We start from the raw sequence: 7883 nt of genomic DNA, 5'->3' as shown, positions 1-7883 counted from the left end.
GCCTTTGACTGGCTTGACCTAGTGTTGCTTCATCTGCAAGTAACAAGGTTAGATGACAATATTTTTGTACTTTTGGGTTAGTAAACAAATGAAAAGCAATGATATACAAATGCTAAACATGCTTGGTGATCAAGAATCACACTCAAAAGACAACTCACCCACAGGGAAGGAGGCAAAGGTGCACAATGATCCTTGAGGCAATGACATGATATGATATGATGCCATGAGGGATCTTAGGGACAAAATTGGGTTCTTACAGTATTGGCCCAAAATGACCTATAATGTTTTCTCATATCACATGCATTTAAAAGTTGAATTTGCACTTCCTCCAAACATAAAAGTTGAAGTAGACATATTGAATTTGATCATTCAACTTGAATGGATTTCATCTCATAAACATTGAGCAAGTTATGGTCTTGGGAAGTTGACCTCCAAATTAGGGTTTATACAAAATGACCTATAATCTTTCACCATAAAAAATGACTTTACAAGCAAAACTAGCTCTAGACTTCAACACGAAAGTTGTTTGAAATGTCATTTAGAGTAACGTTTCGCTTGGAATAATTTTCATATGACAAAAATTGTAGGATATAGGGTCTAGGGAACCCCAGTTTTGATCAATTGACTTTCTCTGGTCAACCACCATGAACCAACTTGCTAGCTTGATATTTTTTTACTTTTGGGACTCATGGAGGATCATATATGCATAAGATGATGTAATGTGAAGTATCCCTTGAAATATTTGATCAATTGTTGAAGAAACGTGTTGAAGAAGTCCAAGGCAAACCAACTCCAAACTCTTGATGCTTTCTTGATCAAAATAACATGTGAATATCATGGGGATCCATATATGATACTTAGAGCCATAGTAGACCAATTCTTGGTTGAGCTCCTTACAATGAGGGTCTTAAACCCTATATATGAGCTTGATAGATCAAAGGTGAGCATGTGCACTACCTACAAAAGAGTTAAACTATGCAATGACATATTTTTGGTATTCTGGTTAGTAAGATAAAGAAAAATGAAGTATGATACAATCAAATGTGCTTGGAGATCTCTCCCAATGCAAACCCAATGGATGAGGGGTAAGGAGGATGCCAAGGTGTGATCCCAATGCTAATGTATATGGTGATAAGAGCATGCGGGATCTTAGGGTCAAAATTGGGGTCTTACAGACCCAGTGTAAAATCCTGTCAAGAGGTTTCAAAATACCCGTTGTCACATTTGTGGGGAATAGATTGCTCGTAACACTATTTGCAGCAAATGATCTCCTCAGCATTGAGTTTAAGGCATTCCTAAACTCATAGTCTGGAGGAAAAATAATATCGGTAATCTTGAGATCAATAGGAGATGATAATGGAGGGATCTCAAACAGAGACTTCCAAACATCATCATTCACTTCAATAACCTTATTACGAATATTGCATGCAAACTTAAAACCCTCAAATTTTCCATCAACGCCAGTATAAAACATTTTGACTAAATCCTCATTATAATCAATGGCATAGTTTAAGAATAAATCAATTCCTTGAAAATTTACCCGTTCAACAATTTCTGGAATGTGCATGCGTCCAACCACTAACGATGAGTATACATACTGCTTTACAACTATTCTGTTTTTGAAGTTCGTTTCAAAGGTTTCAGCAAGATCATCAGAGAGTAAGGATAAATAAATTACTAAAATGTTCAATCAAGATGGTGCAGTCCCAGTGTGAGAGGAGGATCCTCTTGCAGTTCTTTTTCCAGATGCTCTTGACGCCATTTGAGAGTTGTTTGTAAGGAGATTTTAGGGTTTTTATGTCGAAGAGAGTGATAGAGAGAGGGAGAAGAACAAATGACCAAATGAATTGATTATGCAGAAAAAATTCTTGAAAACTAAGTCGACCTAATTAAGACTCAGATGAGCAATTTCTGGCACCGAAGAGTCGACACATGGGTCGACCTAGTGGGACCCGAATTTAATGCAATCTCTGCATTGGGCAGTGAAGAATCGACTCACACGTGTAATGAGTTGACACACTTATGTTTGAAATCCCAAAAGAATAGATTCTGGGTAGCAATGAGTCGACGCATGGAACGACCTATTAGGACTTGAAGGAAATACAAGGATTGAGTTCTCATTGATGAGTCGACCAATTGGGACCCGAAGGAAAAACTAGGATTGAGTTCTCATTGATGAGTCTGTAAGACCCCAATTTTGACCCTAAGATCCCTCATGCCACCTCATCATATGCATTAGCATTGGGATCACAACTTTGCATCCTATTTACCCCTCATTCATTGGGTTTATATTGTGAGAGATCACCAAGCACATTTGATTGTATCATATTTAATTTTTCTTTGTTTACTAACCAAAATACCAAAAATATGTCAGTATATAGTTTGTTGATTTTGTAGGTAGTGTGTATGCTCACCTATGCTCTATAAAGCTCATATCTAGGGTTTGAGACCCTCAATGAAAGGAGCTCAATCAAGAATTGGTCTACATTGGCTCTAAGTATCATATATGGATCCCTATGAACTTCACATGTTATTTTGATCAAGAAATCATCAAGAGTTTGGAGTTTGTTTGCCTTGGAAACCCTAATTCATTTGGGTATCTTGTGTGACTTCTTCGACAAGTTTCTTCAACAATTGATCAAAATTTTCAAGGTATATTTAATATTACATCATACTACACGTGTATGATCCTCCATGAGTCCCAAAAATGAAGAGAATGTCAAGCTAGCAAGATGGTTCATGGTGGTTGACCAGAGAAACTCAACTAGTCAAAACTGGGGTTCCCTAGACCCTATCTCCTACAATTTTTATCATATGAAAATGATTCCAAGATAAAGGTTACTCAAAATGACATTCCAAACAACTTTCATGTTGAAGTCAAAATCTATTTTTGCTTGTAAAGTCATTTTTTATGATGAAAGATTATAGGTCATTTTGTCTAAACCCTAGTTTGGAGGTCAACTTCCCAAGATCATAACTTGCTTAATTTTTAAGAGATGAAAGCCATTAAAATTGCATGATCAAATTCAAGATGCCTAATTCAACTTTTATATTTAGAGTAAGTGCAAATTCAACTTTCAAATTCATGTGCCAAAGGAAACATTATAGGTCATTTTGGGCCAATACCATTGAACAAGTGATTTTCCTCAACTTCTAAAATGCATAACTCCTTCATGCCAAATCCAAATGAGGTCAAATTTGTGACCAAATTTAAGAGGTTTGAAATATCTACAACTTTGATGAAGGAACGTTTCTCATTTTAAGTCCATAGAAAACGTTATTCAAGGTGGCTGAAGTGAACATTTGACTTGGAACTTAGAAAATTTTCAAATATGTTTGATTTCCCAAACGTCCACCTCAAAATTCATCATGATCCAAGTTTCAAATGAAAAAGTGTTCAACATGAAAATTTTCCCCCTTGATCTCACATTTCCAAAACATCCAAGATAATCTCATTTGGATCAAAATTGAAGGACTTGCACATGGCTTCATTATGGGAAGTGTTTTGGCAAATTTGGATTTTAAATTATCAAATTCTTTTGCATGCTTCTATATGATGATTTCAGCACACTTGGTACACGAATTGGAAGTGGATTGCATCATTCCTAAGGCCCAAATCATTGCCCATGCATCCATGCAAAGGATTTTCCAAATTTATCCAATTTTCAAGTGGTGCAAATATCAAGTGCATTGCCTATTTAAACAAGCTTAAGGCTTTAGATTCATCATCAACGCCTTGCCCAAGCTTTGCTAGACTAATTCAAACCCCCACTGCCATAGAATTTCTGAAGGTTTCCTTTGAAATCAAGCTTGAACTTCATCTTCTGTTTGGAAGTTCAAACTCTAGAAATTCATTTCCCTTTTCATCTCAATTGGTTTCTGCAAGCAAGAGGAAGAGAAAGAAATCAAATCCAGATCAAGATCAAGTGGAATTAGATCAACTCGAAGGTGATTTTTCAGAAACTTCTTCTCTTCGATTCTCTCTCAATTCTTCACCATTCTTATTGATTTTTGGTTGTCTGAAGTCCTATCAATGTAGGCAAGAAGATTGAGTTGCTTTGAGGTTAAATCGAAGCAACTCAGTTCATGATCCTCAAAATTCAAATCCCTGTATCTTTTTATATACTTGGAATTGGATAAAATTGAGGCCAGATTCGAGCTCTTGAGCATTTTTTCTTTAAATCCATGTCTTGCTTTTTCATTTTGGGGATGGTTGATGGTGGACCAGTCCGGTGAGGTCCACCGGAGAAGAAGACCGGAGCTCTGGCTCCAGTGATGTGTTGTCATGCATCTCAACCATAGGATCCAGTTTAAATGTTTTAATCTCATGTGTTGCTTTTAATTACCAAGCCTATGCCGCGTGGACTGCAGTGCATCATGGAACCCACACTTTTATCCATCTGATCTGCCACCTCAATTAATGAGGGAGATCAGATGACTCTCCTTTTTCTGAATTTCTGAACATTTCATTTAATTTCTTATTTTTAATTAATTCATATTAATTTCATTTTTAATCTAAAAAATATGGGACTGCACCAAAAAAATTCAAATATTGTTTTCTTTCATTTTCAGAATTAAAATTATTTTTTGGATAAATTTTTATATTTTTCATGATTTAATTGTTTTTGTGCATATTTTTAATTGTTTAAAAATACTTCTGACTTTTCAAAAATAATGAAATTTTTTCTCCAAGGTCCTTTGACCTTGTTTGACATATGATAAATCTCTTGGCCATTTATTTGGTGTTTTGAAGAGGTTTTAGGTTTTGATCAAACATTATTTAATTTAAATACATTTTTATTTGATTTTTAATTGTTTAATTGTATAGAAATTATGTTGAGCCATTTTTTTCGACTTGTGAAGTTTGATTATGTGTTTGGGCCTTGGTCAAGGTTGATTTGACTTTTGATTGGATTAAAATAATTGGATTTAGGGGATTGATGAAATGTACATTTTATCTCCCAAAATGAATGAATTTTTAATTTGATAAAATTCCTCCCATGACCAATTTGTGTTTGTCTCATTTTCCCTCCCTTTTCATCTTCAATCCCATTCTATCACATCCCTCCCATTGACCAATGAAGTCTCTATATCCTAAGGCTAATTGATTCATCAATAACTTTGTGTTAGATGAATCAATACAAGTATGGATGAGATTAAGTCCATTATTTGATCATTTTCTTTTTGTGTGTGGTATATTTTAGGAGTATGGTCCATTATACCATATCTCTAACATGTATTAACACCAAAATTTCTATTGCCCGACCTCAGATAGTCGTGACTTCTACATAAGTCCAATTACGATTGCTTAGCATAGAGCTAAATTTTGACCCAAAGGCATAACATTCTAGTAAGTGAGATTGTAAGTCCCCCCCCCCTTTCATGGTATTGTGTGGAAACTTAGCCTTTTTTCCTTCCTTTGGAATATGTCTTGGTTCAAGGATCCATGCTTGTGAACAGAGGGTTGAGTGTTGTCCAAAGAATGACTTAAACAATTGAAAAGTAAAACTTCACTAACATCTAATCAACTAACATTTGACTAACTTTTAATTTCAAGTCATTTACTTTTATGCCATTTAAATTCAAGCCATTTACCATTTGCCATTTTTACATATCATTTAACTTGTTTATGTTTATGTCATTTTCACTTTTCTCACTTGAGCCATATATTGTGATTGTATATTTGTTTATGTATCTTGTTTGTGTTTTGGTCTTAGGACCTTAAAATACTTAAAAAAACAACAAAACCCCTAAAAAATGTTTGTGTGGACTGTTGGATTTGATCTGAGCTTTGGACTTAGGAATAGGCAACACTCCCTATGCAAAAGGACTTGGCCAATGCCAACATTTCTGAAAGCAAGTTATTGTGAATGGAATTTTCATTTGATGCAAGTGTTGGGATCCACATGAGTTCATCTGCTACATGGTCTTGATGCAAATGTGACTTTGAACCTATGTCTAATGCCTTATTCTAAGCCATTCAAGGAGTATGTCATCTGATACATGGGAAGATTAAGAAGAAGACTGTGAAGTTGCTTGCTTGGATGTGGCTATCTTTATTTGATGCCTTGCTCTTCATCTTGCTACTTGTTTATTGATTATTGCTTGATTCAAAGTCCAAAGGAAAATGTGGTTTCTATATGAAGTTCTTGTCTATTGGACTGCATCCCATTGGTCAAATTTTTTCAACTCTTAACTTTTAAATTTTTGCTTAGGATTAGTCTCTTCATCTCCTCCCATTTCTTAAATTTCAAATCTCTCTCTCTTTTCAAAATCTTCTTTGCTTGTGATTTTTAAACTTAGACTTTATAGTAAATTAGAAACTTTGGCCTTATGCCATTGGATTTAAAACTCTTTTCTTAATCAAACTTGTAAATGAATCAAATCATATTGACTTAAAATTTAAAAGACAAAAAGAACTAACACTCATTAACACTTTTTTAGGCCCTTTGTGCCTCTTATAAACTTAAATTTTTGTTAAAAGAAATTCACTCACTTTGAAATTGTTACCACGAACTTCGAGGTTTTGATCCCTCATTTTATATTGGTACGTAGGCACAAGTCCGAAGGTCTTGTCAAACACAAAAATATAATTAATAAATTCTTTTCTCATCCCCACACTCTATTTATTGCGAACATCGTTTATACTAAAACACATGCACACATAAAAAGATCTCCCTAGGAGTACCTAGGACAGTTTGGGTGCTAACACCTTCCCTCTGTGTAACCAACCCCCATACCTGTAATCTCTGGCATTTTATTAGTTTTGATTTGAAAATTTCTTATATTTGAGTTTTGTTTGTACTTTTCCCTTTTCCCTTGGAAACAGTGGTGACTCTGGTTTTATTGATGTTAAGTTTACCCATAGCTTAATGGTCATGAATTTACCGCTACAGAGTCGACTCATTGGTCGACCTGTTGGGACACGTGTTAGTTGTTAGAAGACATGAGATTAAAAAATCTCCTAATGGTGAATGCATGTTAAATATGATACCTAAGTAAGTACAAGCATAATTCAAGCATAGAAATGAATCATATTTAGTTCAAACCAATAAAATGAATATCAAGAATTACATAGAACAACTATATACATACATAGTTGATCAATATAGGTCAAATGGATATGAACGATATCATCTCCAATGGTAATAGACGACGAGTACCCTCACATATCCCGCACTTATAAATCAAGGAATAGACAGGCATAATATATATATTTAAACATGATCCGAGATATCGGGAACACCAAGTTCCATACGGATGTGGAAGAAAGGCTTTGTCGCAAGTGGTTTTGTGAAAATATCGGCAAGTTGATTTTTGCTATCAACATGCTCGAAGACAACATCACCTTTATCAACATGGTCCCTAAGGAAGTGATGCCGAATTTCAATATGTTTAGTGCGTGAATGTAGTATAGGATTTTTGGTTAAATTGATGGCGCTTGTGTTGTCACAAAAAATGGGAATACGTTCAAGTTGAACATTGAAGTCGAGTAATTGTTGTTTGAGCCAAAAAAATTGAGCGCAATAATTATCCACAACAACGTATTCCGCCTCGGCTATTGACAAAGGAACTGAAACTTGCTTTTTGCTGTGCCGACTCACTAAGGAATTTGAATAAAAATGACGAGTGCCACTAGTGCTTTTCCTATCCGATTTGCAACTAGCAAAGTCGGAATCTGAGTAACCAACCAAAGAGCAATCACTTCCCTTAGAGAACCAAAGCCCATACTTTGAAGTACCACAGAGGTATCTAAGTATGCACTTGACGGCCTTTAGATGTGATTCTTTGGGACATGATCAATACCTAGCACACATACATACACTAAACATAATGTCTGGTCGAGATGCAGTAAGATAGAGGAGAGATCCGATCATACCTCT

This window comes from Lathyrus oleraceus, chromosome 7, assembly GCF_024323335.1.
Source record: "Lathyrus oleraceus cultivar Zhongwan6 chromosome 7, CAAS_Psat_ZW6_1.0, whole genome shotgun sequence".
In the NCBI taxonomy this organism is placed as follows: Eukaryota; Viridiplantae; Streptophyta; class Magnoliopsida; order Fabales; family Fabaceae; genus Lathyrus; species Lathyrus oleraceus.
The sequence above is the reverse complement of the archived record's forward strand: the minus strand, read 5'-3'. Positions refer to the sequence as shown.